A 21,786-nucleotide genomic window follows, 5' to 3' on the forward strand; every position below is an offset into this window, starting at 1 on the left:
AGTCAGCTCCACTTCCTTCAAGCCCAACCTTGTCTCCCTGGACATCCACATTTGCTGCTGAAGACCTTCAAGTCTCCTCCAGTCCTGGGCCCTCCTCTTGTCATCAGCATCTGCAAACAGGGAGATTCCTAACTCACAGTAACTAGTCTAGTGTTGGGCAGGCACATAGGTGCACACTAACGACTGCCTCCTATCCCATCCTGGTAACCAGGCCTTTGGAGTCTGTCCCTCTGCACCCCCACCACTTCGGACACACTGTTTAATTAACACTCATTGACCCTGGTTTAACAGTCTGCTACTTGGTAGCCATGAGACCAGGTTAGATTGCTATCCAGGAAGTTGGAGCAAAGAGGAGACCAAAGCCAAGGTCACAGGGTCAGAAGCCTGGCTCTTCCCACACACATCAGCACTCCTGGACATGTAGCAAGCACTCCTGGAAGTCTGGGAGGATGGCTGGGGACAGGATAAACTCAGGAGGGCCCCTAAACCCTCAAACTTGCCCCCAGGACTCCTTGTAGCAGCAGCCCTGTGAGCTACTCCCCCCAACATACCAACCCCACATCCTGGAATCACCTCACTGTGATTTGGCTTTGTCCCAGGGCACAGGAAATCAGTCATAGGAAGGCACAACTCTGGGAGGAGAATCCGCACCTGGAGAGCCTCAGGAGGTGGTGGCTTTCAGCTGACCGAGGTTCTCCTATGATGACAGCTCTCACCATGAGGATGGTTCACTACTTACACTCCTAAAAATAGCAGCTAAAACATTTGGGGGCATGCCTTGGGGTTTCTATTGCCGTGATAAACAACATGGCCGAAAGCAACCTGGGAAAGAAAGCGCATACTTCTTCATCTTATAGCTTGTGGTCCATCAGCCAGAGAAGCTGGGGCAGGAGCTCGAAGCAGAGACCTGGAGGCAGGAGCTGACGCAGAAGCCATCAAGAGGCATTGTTTATAGACTTACTCCCTATAACTTGTTCAGCTCTCTTTCTCATACCATCCAGGACCACCTGCCCAGGGGTGGTGCTGCCCCCATGAGGTGGGAACCTTCCATATCACTCACTAATTAAGGAAATGCAGCTCAGGCTTGCCTACTGGCCAATCTGGGAGGGGCATTTTCTCAACTGAGGTCACCTCTTCCCAAATGACTATAACTTGTGTCCGTTTGACATAAAGCCAGCCAGCACGGGGCACTTTCTCTATGCCAAGCTCAAGATGAGTGCTTTGTATACAGAGATATCAGAGTGGATCTGAGGCCAAGGTCCCTGTTCGAAAGCTACTAGTTTGGCTAGGAGGTGGGTGGGGCTGCTGGCTGGGGTCTGGGCCTTAGGCCAGCTATAGGACAGAGCAGTCTAGGTTGGTACCACACTGGATCCAGAGTCAAGTTGAACTACTTCAAGGATTTTTCAGCATCAGTCTAAGCAGCTGCTGTTGCTGAGTTTGGATAAGTAGAGAATGGCTTGGGGGAAGGAACTTTCCAGAAGCAAGCCAGAGGCCACAAAGTCAGAAGTCACATAAAGCAGCAGCAGCATGCCGAGGCCTAGGTTGTAGGGAGAGTTGAGGAGATTGACAGGAAAGAGTGAGAGAGGTCTCTCTTTGGCTTCTAATGGTTCTACCCCTCCCTCGACACACTGCATTTCCATGGTGGAGTGGATACCCAGGGATCAGGGGCCTAATGCCAAAGTGGAGCCTGAACAGGCTTAGACTGGGATAATGTATTGTAGGGATAGGCAGAGAGATGAAGCCCAACATAGAATCAGGATGGCAGCCACACAATGGAGTAGAGGAAACCCCAAGAGGACATGTGTCACAGTAAGACCTTCGTTCCTTAAGTCCCACAAAAAAGGCAACATCTAGAACTATTGGCAGTGGGAGGTGAGACTCAGAGGTGGGGGGTGAGGGGATGAAATCTTCCAAGTGAGTCACAAACAGAAAGACTCTTGTTGCTGAGCAATGTGAGAACAGTCCTGGTCCCACTCGGAAAACACGGTTTCGTGGTGCACTAGTGGATTTTCCATTTCTGCAAGTGGTTTGACCTGGGATGGGAAGCACTGGTAGCCGGAGGAAGAATTCGTAGGCCCTGGTTCCCCTCCTCTACTAATATACCTTGTGTGTGGGCTCCAATGCAGCAGGGACTATCCATGACTATATAGAGGAAGGGATAGCTCTCGTGTCCCCATTGCCAAGGAGCAAAGGAGGGGACGTTTGTGAGGATGGCAGAGGCACTGGGAAGGATCCTTTATACTCCATCACAGGCCACAGTGTCCCAAGTGTCTCTAGTGGGACTGATGCATCCCTTTACCCTTCAGGGAAGATCAAACTCCAGACCCTGGTTCCTATGGGATCTGCGGATAGGCTCTACCCAGTGCCAACTCTGAAAGCACAAGATCTGCTCACATGCCTCAGACCTTGAGGAAGGTCTCCTGGTCTAGAAGCCCAGTTGACATTCCTAGCAAGGCTGGATTCACACCTGAGTTCATGTGCAAAGGGGGGGAGGGTCAACAGGAGATCTTGCTGGGCAGGGTGAGTGTGTGGAACATCCCCCTCAGTTCCAGAGGACAGAAATGGAACAAGGAGTTGAAAACTAAGCGAAACTACTGATCTGTAAATGGCGACACAAATCGCCACCACTCGGTGTCCTCGCAGCATCCATGGTGTGGTAACTTCTCAGATGACTGTCAGTGTCATCACCAGGCTTCTTCCCAGGGATTTAAGATTTGCTCATCAAGGCTCAGAGTCTGTGATATCAGCCTTGGACATCTAATAAGCCCCACAGGGAGACAAACAAGTGTGCACAGGGAGCCTGGAGGAAAGAGAGCACCGACTCAGGCCACACGCTGAGCCTTGACTCTTGTCAAACACTGAGCTCTGAGCCTGGTGACACATTGGAACTTGGCCTGATCATACACTGAGCCCTGGTTCATGGAACACACTAGTCTTGACCCTGGTCCAGCACTGGGCCCTGATCCCAGTCACACACATTCCCCAATTCTGGTCACAGACTAAGCCCACCCCTGGCTCAATGTCCCCACAATGAATTCTAGCCTTGTTTGCAACCGAGTCACCAGTTACTGTGACCAGTTTTGTACCAGGAGCCAATGTCAATCGAGGAGTCTACAAAACTCCATGTTGTATAAAAGCTGTTGCACTTACCCTGCTGGCCAAAGGCTGTCATGTACAGACTTTAGGGGACAGGATATGGTGAGTTCAGAGGTGGCCCAGGGTGAAGCCTGTAGTGACAATGGGGAAATAGTATGGCCAACTACACTTACAATGGCACCTCTCACCCCTCCTGAATTTGCTCATCCTTGTGGAAGGGGACCTGGCTGATACTAAGTTCCCTCCTAGTCACCCTCTACACTATCTCTTCCCTTCCTTCTGTGCTGGCCCCTACCTGAGGCTCTCCCTAAAGCATGTAGGCATGTGCACATGTGTGTACTCATGTACAGACACATGCAGAGACAAGGACGGACCACACGCCATCAGTCCTGCCTTGGTCACCTTGCCCATTTCCTGCAGATTGGAGCTCCCATCTGCATGTGGGTACTAGCAACCACAAGCCATATCCTACAGGTGCTTTTCAGCTCTGCTGAGAAGGCAGGAAGCTGAGATCTTTGCTGCCCAAAGGAAAGGGGCTCAGGTTTCACCACGTGGTAAGACAAAGTCTATGGCAGGTTCAGGACATCTGTGGGGGCCCAGTCCTATTTCTGTCCAAGTTTGGGGCTGTCAAGAGTTTTGCTCCCTCTCCCCCACCTAGCTCTGCCAGAGGAGAAGAATTCTGGGTAGAGGGAGCAAGTTCCACTCTCCTCCAAGTCCAGGGAGACCCAGCACGGTCTCAGAGCTGCCCTGCCCCCAACAGTGGAAGAACATTGTTGGACTCTTCCTTACATAGTGAGGCCACAGAGATGATCTGCCCCATCTCCCCAGGGTGCTGAGGCCTGCTAGCCAAGGGCACCCTCGTGAGGACTTAAAGGAAAGTGTGCTCTGAGTCCAGAGATGACTTTGGGTGGATATGGAGGTTGAAATAGAGAGATGCTAGCCCAACAACACTCATGCCACTTCTCACCAAGCCCTGTTCTTCTCATGTGCCAAAGATTTGAGAAAAGGCATTAGAAGTTGGGAGCTTAGGTGTACACCCTGGCTGTGAGCACTGGAAACTGTGTGGCCTTGGAAGAGATATGCCGCCTCTCTGACCTCAGGTCCCTCCTATGAAGGATGGAGGCAGGGTGGATAACATGTAAACCTCCTAGTGGCTACAACCAGGATACTTGCCATCTTCCTGGGGGAACTGCCAACCACTCACCCTTCGACTTCCCCAATCCTCTTCCCACTCCAGGCCTCTGTCTCCGAGAAGGTCGGAACTGTTTCAGCCTGAAGCCTGGAAGCCGCTGCCACTCTCTAGGCCAACACAGATTCTTCGGCCCACCTCGCAATGAGCACCCATCTTAGCAAGACCTACCTCCACCCTCCAGATCACAGAGCTTCTCACCCCGTTCTCTGTGCCTCTATGTCCACCACTCAGCCTTCCCCTGGCAGAGAGACGAACCCAAGTTAGATTAGATCCTTTCCAGATGTAACGCTTAACTCCAAGGGACTCAGAGGTTAAGCGCACATCCTACTCTTGCAGAGGACGTAAGCTCAGTTGCTAGCACCCACATCAGACAGGTCGCAAACCTCTGCAACTCCAGCTCTCGGTGATCTGACGCCCTCTTCTGGCTTCCATAGGCATTGCACCATATGCATAAAAGTCACGGGCGCATGGGCCCACACGCAGGCGCGCGCGCACACACACATCTTTAAAAATAAAGATGAAATATTAAAAGTTAACGACAACAACTTCTGTTTTCTTTACCGTGACCCAGCCCCAGCCTGACAGCCCTGCCCTTCTTCCCGCCTCCCTCCGGCTCCCCTCCACACCAGGGCCCTCAGAGGCATAGAATGCTCTGTGCTCTTGGCGTGCACAGCTCCCCTTCCACAGCTGTCTATGGAGTAAGACACCTCCTCAGAGAAGCCCTCATAGACTGTCGTGTCTGACTCCATTCTCTACCAGTCCCTAGCCACCATTTGCAGCCACACGGCTTTACTTTAAAATATGTTCCCGTCCCTGAACTTCCCCCAAAGAAGGAGGCGCAGCTGTCCTGCTCATTACACCTGGAGTCTAGCACAAAGTTAGCACACAGTGGGTGCTCATCATGTGGAAATCCATACTCCACCCATCATTAAGAAGCTGATGGAAGAGTTCACCCTCCCTCTCCCCAGCAGCTACGATCCGAGGGAAGGATCCCGGGAAATGGAGGTTTCCATTGTTCAACTGTACCCAATATTAACCACAGCTCACTGCTCACCATGATCCTGAAGTAGACACAGCCATTCTGTAGATAGAGGAAGAGCTCCGAAGGGTCATGTGACTTGCCCATGAGTATGCCGTAAAGAGGTGAAGCTTGAGGTCATGCCAGTACTGAGACAGCAGAGGCTTTAGCCAGACAGCAGGGAAGCCTCCACACAGGTGGGGAACAGGATGGGGTCCAATTTTTAAAAGTCCTAAGCAAAGACTACACACATGGCTGAAGGCAAGAACTAATTTACTGACTTTCAATGTTCTAGTCCACTGTTACGTTCTGCGTCACGGGAAAAGCTCATTCCTCTCCAGACAAACTCAGGAAGAAGCAGGGCTGTCCAAGTGCCTGGAGGATCCTAGCTATCAGACACTAGGGAAGGGTGTGGTCCTTACTGCAGGCGGCTCTGATCACTCTATGAGACTGTCCTCCTAGGATCACCAACAGTGATGAGGGTATCCAGGTCCCAGCACAGTGGGGCCTGCAAGACTGACTCGGTGGAGGAAGGCGTGTGCATTCCTAGTGGCCAAACTAAAGCATGGTGTGCCCAGTCCTGCCAATTTGACAGCAGCAGCACCAACTTGTTCAGGATCTGTCTTGTGTGAGGTAATTACCGTTCTTCCTGCGTAATGAGATGGTTTTTAAAGGCCATTCAAGAGAAGTTTCCTATAATGAGGTGAAGGGGTTTACAGTGTTAGACATCAAGGCAGCTGGTAATTGGAGGGACCCAGGCTGAGCCCTCGAGTGAAGTGTTGGGAGTTTGCACATCTAAAAGGTGTGAGCGAGAGGAACAGAGGCTGGACGGGGAGTCCTGGCAAAGGAGTTTTTGCCATAACAATAGCCCGGTGTGTGGTGTGGAACAGATTTGGCTGTGAGGAAGCTGGAACCCTGGTGGCAGATGTGTGGGCTGGGGGATACGGAGGTGGGCCTTGTTGGGTAGAAGCTCAGAGGGGAAGGAAATGAAGACACTGGGCTTCAATATCCCATGAATCTCTGCAGACATGCCTTCGTATGGGTGGTATAGGGGTGGGGTTCTAATCCAGTCACAAACAGATACCTTACACACACACAAACACACACACACACACACACACACACACACACACACACACGAAGCCACAGGCACAGACCAAGTGATAGAGCCACAGATCAAAGCAGCCAAAGAAAGTCATCAGCCACCAGAAGCTGGATAGAGTGAGAAGAGCTCTCCTCTGGAGCCTCAGGGAGTAGCCAGGCCACCACCCTGATTTCAGACAGACAGTCTGCACAACGGCACAGAGTAAATCCTATTATTTGAAGCCACCTTGTCTGTGCTAACTTATAGCAGCCCAGGAAACTAATGCAATGGCCATTCTAATGGTTGCCACCAGTCAGTGATGGGAATGGTTGTCGTGAGAGAAAATGAGTGTCCCAGCTCCAGAGGTATGCAAGCAAAGCCAGCAGGCCCTCAGCAGGCTGAACGTCTATCTCATTTAATCTCTCATCTGAATTCACTGTAGACAGCTTGGGAACAGAACATGACAGGGTTACTATCCCTGTCCCATAAATTTGGAAACTGCGGCATATAATCTACCGAGAGCACAGATAGACAGTCAGAGCCAGCAGTAGGCCTGGCCTCCAGGAGACTGGACAGCCAGCCTTTGGCTCTCTACTGCATGCCCAGTATTCCAGTCTTCCTTTGGAATGCCCCCTGCCTCTAATTCAATGGTGGCTCAGCAACCTAAAAGGCAGAAATTTCCAATCTCCCAAAACTCAGAGGTTTTCAGGTAAATGAATCCCATGAGAAAATCCTTCCTAAGCCACCTATTAACGGTTTGCATAAAAATGGGCCACATGGGGTCATATGCTTGCACATTTGGTTCACGGTTGGTGGAACTATTGGGGAAGGATTAGGAGGTGTGGCCTTGTTGGAGGAGGTATGCCATGGGGGTGGGCTTTGAGGTTCTAAGGGGCTCCTGCAATTTCCAGTACGCTCTCTGCCTTGTGGTTGTGGATCAAGATGCGAAGAGGGAGTGAGCTCTTCCCTCCTGCTAGCATCATGCATCCTGACGCTCTGAAACCATAAGCCAAATTAAACACCTTCTCCTTTTTCTTTAACAAGTCACCTTGGTTATGGTGTTTTATCACAGCAATAGAAAAGTAATTAAGACACACACCCAAAAATCCAAGTGGCACTGTTGGAGGTTTTAGCTCTGTGCCTTTTGTGGATTCACCGACTTCTCAGAGGTCAGTGTGCTAAGGGAGAAGCTATCCTGGCCAATAAGCATTTACTAAGCAACCATTGTATGCATAATGGAAGTGCTGCCCAGGGGAAGGCAAGAGCCTGCTTCTTCTTGGGGACAAGACCCACTGAGTTTCCAGAGCAATCTGATCTCTGTCTGGGCATCTAGAACTTTCCACAGAGGGGAGGGACAGGGATGATGTCTTGGGATATTTTAGGCTGAGACAATAAGGGGATCAGAGCTCCAAGACAAAGGAACAAGAAAAGTACGTCCTGAGAAAGGTCAGTTGCCTCTGCAGAGACGATAGGAGCTCCTGAGTTCCCGCAGCCCACCCTCACAGGGCAAATGTTCCTCTGGTGCTTTACAGAGGCATGGAATAAAAACGGCAGGACTGAGGCAGCCTTGCTACCCAAACAGCCTCCCCAGCCTAGGCAGCCTGGCCCTAAATGGTGCCTAATTGGCACTGAGTGGCCCAGGGACCTGAGGAACAGACTTTGAAAGCACCTGGTGTGACGTGTCCAGCGGGAACAATGGGCCACCCAGCCTGCATAGAGTTGCAGCTCCTTTTAATTAGATGTCGCTTTGAACAGGAAGGCATCAGATTAATGAGGTTCACAGCACTCTCTCTTGCAGCACCATGGCGGGCTGCCTCTGTTCTCTGATCACAGTTTGATGCCAAAACCTTGTTCTCTAAATCAAAGGTTCTCCCCAAACTCCACTTTCTGCCATGCCTTGGGTTTTGGGCTGGCGTCTCTGCCAGAAGCTAAGCCTTCCCCTCTATGCCTTTGCTCCGAGGACCAGCTTGTGTGTCACTGGGAGAGACTCCACAAGGCTGGTATGGATCCCTCTAGCAGACGTGGCTGGGGTGGCCCCATCTAGCAGTGTGCAGCGCTCAAGGACGCACAGCAAGCTGACCCACCGCACTCCCAACTGAGGGCCCCTCTAACTCTGCTCTTGGCAGCTTGGGGCATGTGAAGCCTTGGGGGATCCACTGGCTACCTGCCCACTGCTGGCATCTGCCCAGCAGCCTTCAGGAGGTTGAAACATCTGCAAAAGCCAGCACGCTTGGCCTCTCTCACTCTGGCAGCTTGCCTTCTTCCCGGCCCCCTCTGGGCCTTCTTACCAGACTCTCTTCCCTTCTTCCCCAGGACGCCCCCCTCTTTCTTTTCCACTTCACAATCACCTGCACCCCTTCAGAGACCAGCCCTACCTAGTTCTTTTCTTGTCAGCAAAGATGCTGGTTCTTTATTTACTTCTGCCGGAACTTCCAGTCCCTAATCTGTTCACTCTTTGCCCTGCATCCCACTGGTTAATGCTACTATCTTTGCTCATTATATCCCCCCCCCATCTCCTGTGGCCTAAGGCCAGGAACAGCCTCTGTGTCACCTCCATGTCCCCTGCAGTAAAGGCGACTGACACAAGATTTCATCCTCCTTTGATACAGTGGGGCAAGAGGGAGAGAGACACCATCTTGCCCTTAGTTTCCCCATTTGCCATATAGAGATGGAGCCCTCCACCTGCCTCCCTCAGGATGCTGCTGGACCATGCAGAGGGACACCAGCCAAAAGTGTGTGTGGTAGGTATGCAGCGCTCTGAGGCGGGTACCTATGGGGAGCACATAAGAGATGGCAGTAGCTTTGGAGCAGGGGCGAGCCAGTGTCAGTTACTAACTCTAACACTTGGGAGGCAGAGGCAGGAGTAGCTAGAGTTTTAGGCTGGCCTGGGCTACATAGCTAGACCCTACCTCAAAAAAAAAATTAACTTAGTCTGCCCTCACCTCTAGAGTACACACCATTACCTGGCTCTGTTTTACAGATAAAGAAAAGCCAGGCCCATAGCTGGAGGGAGAGCGGTGGTGGGGGGCACTGCTCAAGCCCCAGCAACCCACTGGGGCCAGTGTCTGGCGCTAGCCTCCTCACTGCCCTACTAGCCAGGCAGCCCTTTCAAGCTGTGGCAGTCTGATCCTTGCTGACCTCTGACCCTCTATTTTGCCATCTGAGAGGCAGGCACATAGCCATGTTTTGTGGATGTTTCTGACAGGCCAAGGCATTTCCAAACACCCCCTATTCCCTCAGAAAAGCCATGCCTTGCTGGGACAGAGGGCCCAGGCCTGTAGTCTTAGCTACCTGGGAAGCTGAAGTAGGAAGGCCACAAGTAGTTTGAGGCCTGCCTGTCTGCAGAGTGAGTTCTAGGCCAATCTGGCAACTTAGCAAGGCTGTCTCAAAGTGACAAGCACAAAAAAGGCTGAAGGTGTAGCTCGGTGGTGGAGCAGGTACCAAGAATGTGCAAGGCCCTGGTTTCAATCCCCAATACTCCAATAAAGAAAGACAGAGGGAGGAAGAGGATGAAGAAGAGGAGAAAGAGGAAGGGAAGGAAGAGGAAGACGAAGTCCACTCCTCTAATTTTGCTGAGTTGATAATAGACAGATCTCAGACCAAACATGGTGATGCATGCCTTCTAGTTACCAACACTCAAGAGGCAGAGGCAAAGGGGTTGTGAGTTCTAGGTCAGCCTAAGCCACACAGTGAGACCCTGTCTCAAAAACAGAAACAAAATAAAAGAACAACAATTTTGATCTCAGGTTATATACAATTTGATTTCACTTAAGCAACACTTATAAAACAACGACATTATTCAAATGAAGGATGAATCTGTGGGGAAAGGTAGGCATGGTGGCATTAATAATCTTGTCATGTGCTTCAGGGCTGTTCTGAGGTGGCAGCTGCATAGAGCTGTGACAACGTCTATAGAAAATACACACACCAGTGAGTGCCTGTCTACCTGGTGAGATCCAAACGAGGTTTGCCTATAGACTGCACGCAGGGTGTTTCCTCCTGTGCTAGGGTTATGAAGCAGCAGCCCAGAGAGAGGCAGATGTCACTGCAGCCACCTGTGCCTTTTTTGATAGCCCCTCTCCTGGCTTCTGGGATACCATACCCCCTGGGCTGTCCATTTTGGCACTAGATGTGTTTCCCTCACCCCTCCTGTGGCTCCTCTTCCCTCAGCTCTGCACAGCACTAAGCCAGCGTTCAGGCCTAGACTCATGTCCCTTCCTGGTGACCTTAGCTATTTTGGACTCTTCTCATCATGCACAGTGGCTAGCTCCCATGTTCCAGCCTTGTTCCAGTCACTCCTGAGCTCCAGTCTTGCCAATGCAGCAGTTCATGGGTCAATCCTTGGTGAAGACAGCATCAAAAACAAATGTGCCCAGACTGGGCACATAGCTCAGTGGTTAAGAGCACTCATTGCTCTTACAGAGGCCCTAGGTCCAATTCCCAGCACCAAGAGGTGGGCCACAACCATCTATAATTCTAGTCTCAAAATCTGATACTCTTTTTTAAACTCCATGGCCATCAGGCATGTGTGTCTTACACATGTATACATACATACATTCATACATACATACATACATACAAACTATTCATACATGTAATAAATAATAAATCTGTAAAACAAAACAAAACAAAACTTGTCCTTCCCAAATTCTGGCCTCTCAATTCTCTGGTCAGAAGACCAAGCAGAAAGTGAGGCATTCCTACACAGCCTTCTCTACCCTACTTTGCCTCCACAGTGGCTTTGAAATTGTTTACTTCTCTCTCTTTCCCACAATACTTTTCTGGCAGAAACCTCCATCTCTTTCTATACATCGTTCCCCAACCTTCTGTGGCAACCTCTTTTCAAAACATAATTCAGTAGCCTTCCCTGTTGACAAACTATGAGCTTGTACCTGCCCCACAGAAAACATGGCCTGGTCGACTGAGAGCCCTCTGTATGCCTGGATGTGGCTCCCATCTCAGTGTTTGCTCCTTCCTGCCCAGGCTCTCTCACAGGTGTTCTCCAGCAAGGGATCCCTGTGTCCCCCATCACAACCCACTACCTGACGAGTTTACACTCAATGCTCAAGCACAGTAGGCACTTGGTCATGCTAGATAAACATCTCCCAGCATCCTCTCCTTCCCTGAGTGAAGCTGCCTGGCATGGGCCCAAAGAAAGGTACGTGCATGTATGCCTCTCCAAACACCTACGTACTTCACTCTTCTCCAAACAGTAGCTGATATCCAGTGAAGTGATAGCATGGTAATTTCCACCTCTTGGCTGAGAACTGCCTCCAGCAATAAAATCTATCTGTTTATGGTCCCGGGAGGACACTGGATGTAACATGCTACAGTGGTCACTGGGTGGAGTCCTCTGTTTAGATACCTGGGGGTTAGCTCCCAGGGGGCCTGCTTCTCCATCCCCCGTGCAGCTATGAGCCTGAGTTAAGAATGAGTTGTTGGAACCAACCTGTCCACCCTGTTGGGTCCAACCTGTGGATTCAGGCAGGGCCCCAGGCTTTGCCTCTGGCAAGCAGGTACACAGTAGGTGCACAGGATGGAGTGCTGGCCTCCCTTCCACATGAAGCAGGCATTGGGGATGAACACACAGTAACATCTGGCATGACCTGCCACACTAGGCTTGGTATCTGGCATAGCCAGGACCTGCTAAGGGGTGAATACAGCTATGAGAGTTTAGCTGAGCCTGTCTCACTGACAGAATGAGTAGGGTCTCCAGAAACACTACAAGTAGCCCCAAGAGACAGTAAGCTCCCTGTACACAGAGGTTCCTAGGAAGGGCAGCACATGATGTGCAGATGGTGTGGATGGAAAGCCACTGACAGTTCCCCAGTGCTGGGATAGCCCTCTGTGAATAGAGCTCCAGGGTTAGGAGTATATTAACTCCAACCCAGTCTCTGCCCCGCAGCCTGGTTGGGCTTGCATGTCTGGCCATGCTCAGCTTCAGACTTACTTCTCCAGGAAGAATAATACAGATGACTGTCGATAGCAGGTACCTAGTGGACACATTGCCCATCCACTCCTGTGCTGGGACCTGTAACCATTCCCTGCTTCCTTCCGAGTCAACACAAACATCCCACTCAGTACTTAGTGCTGCTCGCCCCATAACTTTGCCCACCTCCCTTTCACCCAACTGCACAGCGATGTCCTTGCCAGCAGGCAGCCTACACTTGAGGAGTTTGAGGTTGGCGGGCCTAGCAAGATTCTGATGTCTTACAATAAGGGCCACATGTTTGCTCCATGCTATGTCATTTACCAGCAACTAACTCATCTACTCGCTATGAGGTTATGAAGGAGACACTAGTCTTGCCTCCTTCCTTTTAGCTTTTCATTTGTTGTTTTATTTTGTTGTTTTGGTGTGCATTTGTCCTCGTGAGGACATCTGAGCTATGTCATCCTCTCTTCTCTTTTTACTTTTTATTCTCTCCACAGAGTCTTGCAATGTAGCCCACGCTGGCCTTGAACCACCTCCTGAACCTCAAGGCCTCCAACACCAGGCATAGGCAGAGAGATACGATTCCCACCTTCCTGTTACAGATGGGGACTGACGGAGTGGACAACAAGCAATGTGTCTTAAGGCACAAAAGAGGAAGCTCAGAGTCCCAAGGAAGACTGAGGATTAATCCTCGGGGATGGCGATGGAACTCCAGGACTGTGTAGAGCAGCACACAGAAACACATGCGTGTAAACACACACACACACACACACACACACACACACACACACAGCCATGCAGCACTCATAAACACACCCAGACCTGTGTGACACACGAGTGAACTAGTGAAGAGCCATGAATGCCGCTTTCACACATGCCAGATTCTTTCTCTCTCTCTCTCTCTCTCTCTCTCTCTCTCCCTCCCTCCCTCCCTCCCTCCCTCCCTCTCTCTCTCTCTCTCTCTCTCTCTCTCTCTCTCTTCTCCGCTCCGCTCCTCTCCTTCCCTCAAGGTACTGGAGGCAAAGTGAGGCAGGAAGACTCAGGCTATCCTCGAGGTTCGATTTCAATCCCGATCCACCCATGTGGCGAGATCCTTTACCTAGATGGTGGCTTTGATTCCCAGACAGAATCGAACGGTCTTGCCTGATCACACAGGCCATGGCTTCTAGAAGGCTGCTGATAAATGCAGGATTCCCACAGTACCCCAGGCGCTCCCAGAATCCTCAATTCCAGACCCTCCTCTATCCCCATGTGCTCTGAGCAGGTCAGAAATAATAAGATAAGGATGAAAAGGAAATCAAAGGGCGGAGGAGACCCTCGAGGAGACAGGAGGAGGAGGGAGGGCCAGAGCAGAGATCTGAACTGTGGCGTGCCACTCAGCTGCCTGCAAAACCCTCAGCAGCTCCCGCGGCTGCCAGTGAGAGGAGTCGGCGAGGCAGGGGTTAACTCTCTGCCGTGGAGCAGAAAATGAGGTTCCAGTTATTAGTTGATTTATTGCTCTGTCCTCAATCTGCGTTCAGGTCCTGGAAGGAAATGTTCCACTCGAAAGCATTAAGCGTCTTCAAAGAGCAGAGGCATTAAAAATTGAAATCATAAAATAGACACGTAAATACAGTGGAGGTGAGAGGGGGCAGCCCCACGCAGACTGCGGGGTGGGGGGGAGAGGCGAGCCCAGATACTACTGGACCAGGCTTCCTCATGTATGTAGGAACCACCAGTGTCTGGAGACAGGGCTGTCCTATAAGGATCCCCGCACTAGTGCCTGATTCTGAAGACCTGGGGCTGCTCCACTGAGAACAGGGCTCTCTGGGGGTTAAGGGTCATGGACTCAGCAGGAACCTGAGATGATATCAATATCAAATATCGGGGGAGGGGGACGAACAGTGTGTGCACTAGCAATCCTCGGCCCAGATTCCTATGGAAAGTCCAGAGTCCTATGGAAGGCTGGGGGTTATGTTGGGGAGTAGTGATAGAAAACTGTGCAGAGCAAGCACACACACACACACACACACACACATACACACACACACACACACACACACACACACACATACACACACACACACAATGCTTGGCCTTGAACCCTGCCCCCTTCCTTCCATCCATGTCCTTTTGCCCAAGTGACCGACTACTCCAGGAGCCACCCTGGCTGACTGCATTAGTGCCGGCCCTTCCTCGACAGCTTACACATCAGGAGTACAAAGCTGGGAGGTCTAGTGAGATACCGGCGTCTTACTAGGTCCTCAGATGAGGTGTAGCCAAGGGCTCCTGCTCTGTCATTGGCATGAAGGTTGGGTGGGAGTCCCTGGCAGCTCCCCCAGGGACTGATCCACCCACACACCAGGTCAGGACCCAGGGAGCTGAAGCATTGTCTGAAGATGGCCCCAGATATGCATGTTTAAAGGCCACACGTATGTATGTATGTATGTATGTATGTATGTATGTATGTATGTATGTATATATGTACAGAAGCAGGCCCACAGCCTATGTACATGTGTGCGATTTTCAAAACACATGTTTGTTGTATACATGTGTGTGTCAACACTGGCACATGTGGACAGGCAGTATACCCCCCTCCCACAGGTCCTCAAATATGCATGACAATGTACATTCATGTGTCCCTATCCACATGGCTATAGATTTACAAATCTGTATACACATGTGGAAGCCTCTAGGCCCAGCCTGTCATAAGAGTCCAAGTAGCTATTAGCATGACTTTCTTTGGCAATGGGGACCCCTTTGCCTTGGACACTCTTGGAACTCCCTAAGGTCAGGAGGCCCGGCCTCAGTGTTTTCTCCAGACTATGATTCTGCACTGTGGGACCTAGACAAGCCCTGTGTTCAGTGGCTACAAGGACCAAAAGCAGGCTCTTCCTCAGCCAGTAGCATAGCTGAGACTTCTCCCAACCTTGCTTCCTCAGTTCCAATAGCAAGAAAGGCTGGGTAGAACTTCTTTTTTTTTTTTTTTTTTTTTTTTGGTTCTTTTTTTTTGGAGCTGGGGACCGAACCCAGGGCCTTGCGCTTCCTAGGCAAGCGCTCTACCACTGAGCTAAATCCCCAACCCCCTAGAACTTCTTTTAAAGAGGGCCAAGGAGGGAATTGGCAAGGCCTCAAACTGGGTCTGGAACACAGAGTATTGGCTGGCATGAGCTGAGCAAGTGGCCAAAGCCTAAGGAATCAGGGGAGTAGCCAGGAAGGTACAGCAAGAATGAACTGAGAAGGGGCTTGCCACACAAGCATAAGGACCTGAGTTCAAATCCCAAGAAGTCACGGAATAGCTAGGGCCACAATACCTAGCATCTGTAATCACAGCATTCCTGTGAGGAGATGGGAGGTGGGGACAGGAGGATCCCCAAAAGCCCATAGGCCAGCTAACCTAGCACACAGTAGGGAACAAAGCAAAAACAAAACAGAGATGCTGTCTAAAGGTAGAAGGTGAGGACAAACATCAAGTTGTTCTCTAATTTCCACATGTGTGATCTATACTACACATACACACACACACACACACACACACACACACACACACAGAGACAGAGAGACAGAGAGACAGAGAAAGAGAGAAAGGGAGAGACAGAGAGAGAGAGAGAGAGAGAGAGAGAGAGAGAGAGAGAGAGAGAGAGAGACTGACTGATATCTCAGGAGCAGTGAGGCCGAGTGCCAGAGGTTTGCTTCCTCAGAACTCATGTTCAGTGGTATCAAAGGCCCTGGCAGGCTGAGTATGTCCTCAGAACTGGGATGGCTGGATGTGGATGTCATAGTGAGTCCACAGTGCCTCCTGCCGGTACCAGAGACCTCTCCATTGAGACCCCATCTCCATGGAGCCATTTCAGAAGGCATGGTGGATATCTGAAGCGTCTCCTGCTCTGAGGCCTGAAACCTTCTTCATTATGTCTGCTCTCTCTGCAGCCCTCACGCCCACTAGGCCAGAGTCCTGGGCCTGCCTCAGAGATCAGGGCTGGAACCACAAGGCTGCTGAAGGTGGGCAGGGAAAGGGAGAGGTCCCACCCTGTCTGCTGGCTACTCCAGAGCTCTAGCAGCCTGACATTGTTGGGGAAACCTCCCATCTTCCCACAGCTGTGGGCTGAGATTGCTACCATAGCTACTTAGTGTGCAGCTATGGCTATACATACACACACACACACACACACACACACACACACACGTGTATGCACGCACACACACATATATACCATATATACTTTTATACTCACACACACACACTCACCACATACATACACACCACATACACACACACTCACCACATACACACACCACATATATATACACACACATACACACACACATACCACGTACACACATACCACGTACATACACACACACACTCACACAGAGAGAGACACACACACACATAGACACACACACCACATACATACACACACACTCACCCACACACAGACACACACACATACACCATATTTACTTTTATACTCACACTCACACACACACACTCACCACATACACACACACCACGTACATACACACATGCATTCACACACACACACAGAGACACACACATAGACACACACACACTCACCACATACACACACACCACATACATACACTCACACTCACACACACACATAGACACACACACATAGACACACACATAGCCACACTCACACACACACCATGTACTTTTACACTCACACTCGCACATGAACATTTAGGCACAGATTAACATATATTCTAACCCTCATAACAGGGGTTGCTCTAACTGCTACATAACATGTTCTCCAGCCACTTCCTCTAGGGTGTGTGGGCAGAGCTTCTCCCCGGATGCTCCAGCATCTGCGTCCCTGGTCCCTTTCCCTCCCCATTCACAAAGCTACACGAGTCCCCAGCTTCTCCCACCCCTCCACTGCAGACACAATTTTGGCCTGGGCACCTTGCTCCCCAACACATAAGTTTTCTTAATTAGGACTTGTTAATTATCTTTATGCTTTCCATAGGAAATAAACATCAATTAGAGAAGTAAGTGGTATTATCATTCTCCCGCAGACGCAGCAACAGTGGCCTGGCTCATCGGATGCTGCCCATGGCTGGGCCAGCTGCCTGTCTGGTCCTTCCTCTGTCCCCTCTGCCTGGACCTATCCTCACACGTGTGGAGCCAAGCGCCCACCACCAGGCCACCCTGGCAGCAGGTCGTCTCCTGGAATCAGTGTAAATTGCTGAGAAAGGGCCTCCTTCCCTGTGTGACAGAAGGTTAGAGTGTTTAAAGAGAGCAGTGGAGCTGTTTTTATTAATCAGAACTGCTATAAAGAAAGCATTTTAATTAACATAATTATCCCGATTGAGAAAAGCAGTCCTTATCCCATAGATACTTTTCAGACTAAAGATGCAAGCTGTCACAATCAGTCATAATTAGGGAATGCCTGCTACTTTCTTCTCTCCCCTCTGGGCAGTGACTCCTCCCTGGGTTAGACATCACAGAGATGACACAGAGTGACCTCCTCCACCTCGATCTCTTGTCTCCAGCTGTGTCTCCAGCTGACTCCAAGAAAGAGCTCCCCGCTACGATCCTCATGCTGGCCCTGACCGGCTTCCCAACCTGGTGAAGGAAGAACAGACCCCAGGAAAGGGGGTTGCCTCTGTGGCTGGGGAGAGAATGCTAAGACGGAGAAAGCCAGTGAGTCCAAGCCTCCACTCCCTGGATGCTCACCCCTACCTCCCAGGAACAATCTTGACTTGAATCCATTTCCCCACATAACAAGATGAAATCTACCTACAGCCATACCCAAGTGTGTAGCCTCCCCAGGTCAGTTAACCCCCTTCATGAACGTTCTGGAGTCCAGCCCCCTTCAGGGGGATCATGCTCCCCACAAAGCTCTGCCCCAGCCATGCTGGCCTTACAGAGTCTCCCAGGAGCAGAGCCTTTGCATATGCTAGCCCCTCTGTGACGTTTGTCCAGCCACCACTGGGTAGGAGATACATTCTTGCAACTCTGCCCAGACTCTATTTGCCCTGAGACCACGAAGCTGTAAACTCTGTTTCAGAGTCAGGGATGGTCTTCTTTTGTTGCTTCTTATGTCGTGGATGATGTTATTTGTGTTCAATATTTTTTCTTCTTTGATAGTTTGGTTGTATTTTCGCTCCCGTTCCCTGTTGTTCACTCAGTGTTTGGCTTGTTCTAAACCCAAGCCTTTCCTGGTCCCAGGAATGTCTGGATAGGAGTTAAGACCAGGAGGGAGACACAGGAGCAGCTCCTGTACCATGGACTTGGGCCAGGCCAGGGCTGCGTTCAGGACAGTTGGAAGTTAGGATTTTCACTGCTGGGTCTTGGCTTCTCCATTCGGGAAATGAGCAGCCTACAGCCTGTTCATTTCCTCTGCCTCCCACAGCCCACGAAATCCCCCCAAAGCTGCAGACCTCTCTTGTGTCCCCTGACAGAAGCTGAGGATTCCCGCCCTGCCCCCCCCCAGCTCACCAAGTACCTGTCACCTTCCAAGGCCTCCTGTGATCCCACTGCCACCGCCCCCAGCCTATGGGTAACAGGTTCGCAGGTGACACCACGACCATATTTCACCCGCTGAGCTGCAGCTTCCTCCCTGAGAAGGTGCTTATTTTTTAGTGCGTCTTAAATAGGAGGCTGCAAAGTGTGTTGTCAGCGCTTTTTAAATGGCTTGTTAATGCCTCCGCAAAGCTCAGCGTTGGCCAGAGAAGACAGCTCACTCTCCATGACATAGTCACCTCAAACACAGCCTTAGCTCCACACAGCCATGATCAACCCCACTGCACTCGGCTGTCGAAAGGCCCAGGAACAAAAGTATGCTCCAAGCCCACCCAGGGCAACTCTCTGGGGATTCAGAGTAGCACCCTGCCTAGTAGCGAAAAGATTGCTGACTTTGTAGCTTGGTGGCCCGTGAGCAAATCTTTAGTTGGCCACTTACCAGCTGTGTGACCAAGGACCAGGCACCAAACCTCTCAGAATGCTAACTCCTACCTCATGGTTGCTTGAATGGTAAAAGCAGGTAATACATCCTGGGTCACATCTGACTTTTAAAAAGTTATAAAAGGTTGTTTTGCTGGGGATGGAGAGATGCCTCAGTGATTAGGAGCACTGACTGCTCTTTCGGAGGTCCTGAGTTCAATTCCCAGCAACCACATGGTGGCTCACAACCATCTATAATGGGATCTGATGCCTCTTCTGGTGTGTCTGAGGACAGCGACAGTGTGCTCACATACATTAAAGAAATAAGTGCATCTTTCTAAAAATGTTTTGTTGTTACTGTTTGTTTTGTTGTTGCTGGTTTGTTTGTTTGTTTTTGTCAGAATCTCAATATTTATCCCAGGCTGGTCTGGAATTTGCTATGTAGACTAGGCTGGCCTAGTATTCACAGAGTTCCAGCCTATACCCAGAGGCCTTCAATAATGCAGGATGCATGCCGTGGGTTTGGTCCAGCCTCGCAGGGCAGGAGCAGAGACCAGGAGCTGTGATGACATGAGGAGGGGTGTTCTGTGGGGGAGCCTTTCCAGACCCAACAGAGGCTCCCACATCCGGAGAAGGGAAAACCACAGAGGAGGCGCCCTATGCCTGCCCACTTGGGGGCTTGGGGTATGCGTGGGGTGGGGAGCAGCCTGTTTTCTTGACCAACCACTTCAGCTGTGTGACCCAGGAGACATTGCTTCCCTCTCTAAGCCTCCCTGAGGAGGTCAGAGACCCAGTACAGCCTCATAGCAGGGTGCAGCCTGAGGCAGCTCAGGCGTCCTCACTCCCCTACCTGACTGGGCAACTGTGACTCCCAACAACTGTTGCCGTCACAATGCCATAGTGGGCACTGCACTTCTGGGCTGACTTGCCCTGTCCTGGAGACGCTCCCAGGGTGGGTGGGATTCGGTGAAGATAGAGAACATCAGGGTAGTCATGACACCTGGGGCCGGGTCCTGCACACTTTGCTGTGCCTGGCTGGTTGCTAACCCTCATCCTCATTTATCTCGGATAAGAGGCGCACTTTTCACCATTAAGGGGAAACTGAGGCTTAGGGCGGAGTCCTGACCCCAGTCCTCTGAGGCCACAGCCAGCAGACTGCGCCTCTCTGCATCCTAAGGGACCGAAGAGATTAGTCTCAGAACCTGTGGCTCCCACCGGAGCCACCCATCCTTAGACATCAGTGTCTCCAGCTCCAGCCCCACCCCCTGGGCACCAGGAGGCTGCGACAGGGTGAGGAGGAGCCACAGCCTGATAGCACCCTCAAGGCAGAAGTGAGGTAAGTAGGGGCGCGGGGGTGGAGGCGAGAGAAGGAGACAGATCTCGGGTGCGGCTCAGCGCTGTGATTTTTCCCGGTTATATTTTTAGATGGACTACTTTCTCTCCCCTCCCCCTGCCTCAGTAGGAGGAGGAACACAGAAATAGCCGCTGTGCGTGTCTGAGCCGGGCTATATATAGTGGGCACAAAACCCAGCTGCCCAGGGCTTCTCCCACTCGCTGCCCTGAGCAGGAGCAGAGGGGGAAGGGGAGGCCCTGTCCTCCTGTCCAGTCAGTGCCACTAGCTCCCACAGACATTCAACTCTGCCAGCACCCTTGGGCACACAGGTGGCTGCCGTCTCCCTGCTGACCCCCCACAAGGGGTATCCTTTGGGAGGCCTGGAGTGTCCAAGAGGCTTGATTCAGGGAGGACAGGCAGATGGCAGAAGTGGGCAAGAGGCTAGCCAATGAACCTGGCCTTCTCTACTCCACGCGTTCTCCGGCCTCCTTAGCAGAAGGCATAAATCATACCCAGAACATTAACTCAAATGTGTCTGTCTGGTCCCCGTGATTTTGATGGGAAAACCAGAGTCCAGGACTAGCCTAAGGGTCCCTTCCTTCTGCACTCAGCTTCGTCATTTCTAAAGTGGAGATGAGGTCAGCACAGGCCACTGTAGACCCAATGAGGCAAGCACGTAATGTCCCTGAGGGTGGGCATCCCTAACTAAAAAGAGATTCCCCAAGTTCCCAAGTCAATGAGTCCCTAGTCCCCCTTTAACCAGAGCCCCACTTGACAAAGTGACTGTCCTGTGGGTGAACTTTTGTCTCTTACCACAGAGCAACTAGCAGGCCTCCGAGATGCCATTGCCTGATTGGCAGACATTAGGTTGATAGTGGATGGCGGAGTTGAGCTGCAGGCCAGGTCTCTTAGGGGGCCTTCCTACAGACCACCCTGACTATATGGAATATCACAGCAAAGGGAACAACAACATCCTCATGACTTTGGGCTGCTCCAGAATGCCCGGAGCTGACTTAAGTGTGGCTCCTCCAGAGGCAGGTCCAGTGAGCTCCACCAGCTTCCTGTCACAGAACCCAGGTAGAACAGAAGCTTGTACACTTTGGGGGTGTCAGTTTCCCCATCTTGCTCCTAGCACAGATCTAAGTACACCATCTTGTTTAACCCTACACTGTCCCCATTATAAGAGAACAATGCTTATTTTACAGATAGGGAAACTGAAGTCCGTGGCAGGGATAGACC

At 51.1% G+C, this 21,786-nt stretch overlaps 1 protein-coding gene across 5 annotated transcripts in view; it reads right to left on the reverse strand.

Moving 5' to 3' along the window:
- The window catches only part of Lingo1 (leucine rich repeat and Ig domain containing 1), a 182,211-nt gene that overhangs the window by 76,168 nt on the left and 84,257 nt on the right, over nucleotides 1-21,786 (reverse strand). Inside the window, exon 1 of one of the 5 annotated variants that reach the window (XM_063265474.1) lies at nucleotides 5,343-5,361. The exons of the other annotated variants lie outside the window; for them this stretch is intronic. The gene's annotated coding sequence lies outside the window, so the exon portion shown is untranslated. Of the gene's footprint in view, nucleotides 1-5,342; nucleotides 5,362-21,786 lie in introns of those variants that run through there. 5 annotated transcript variants of the gene reach the window in all.

The sequence above is a fragment of the Rattus norvegicus genome, chromosome 8 (genome assembly GCF_036323735.1).
Source record: "Rattus norvegicus strain BN/NHsdMcwi chromosome 8, GRCr8, whole genome shotgun sequence".
Classification (NCBI taxonomy): domain Eukaryota; kingdom Metazoa; phylum Chordata; class Mammalia; order Rodentia; family Muridae; genus Rattus; species Rattus norvegicus.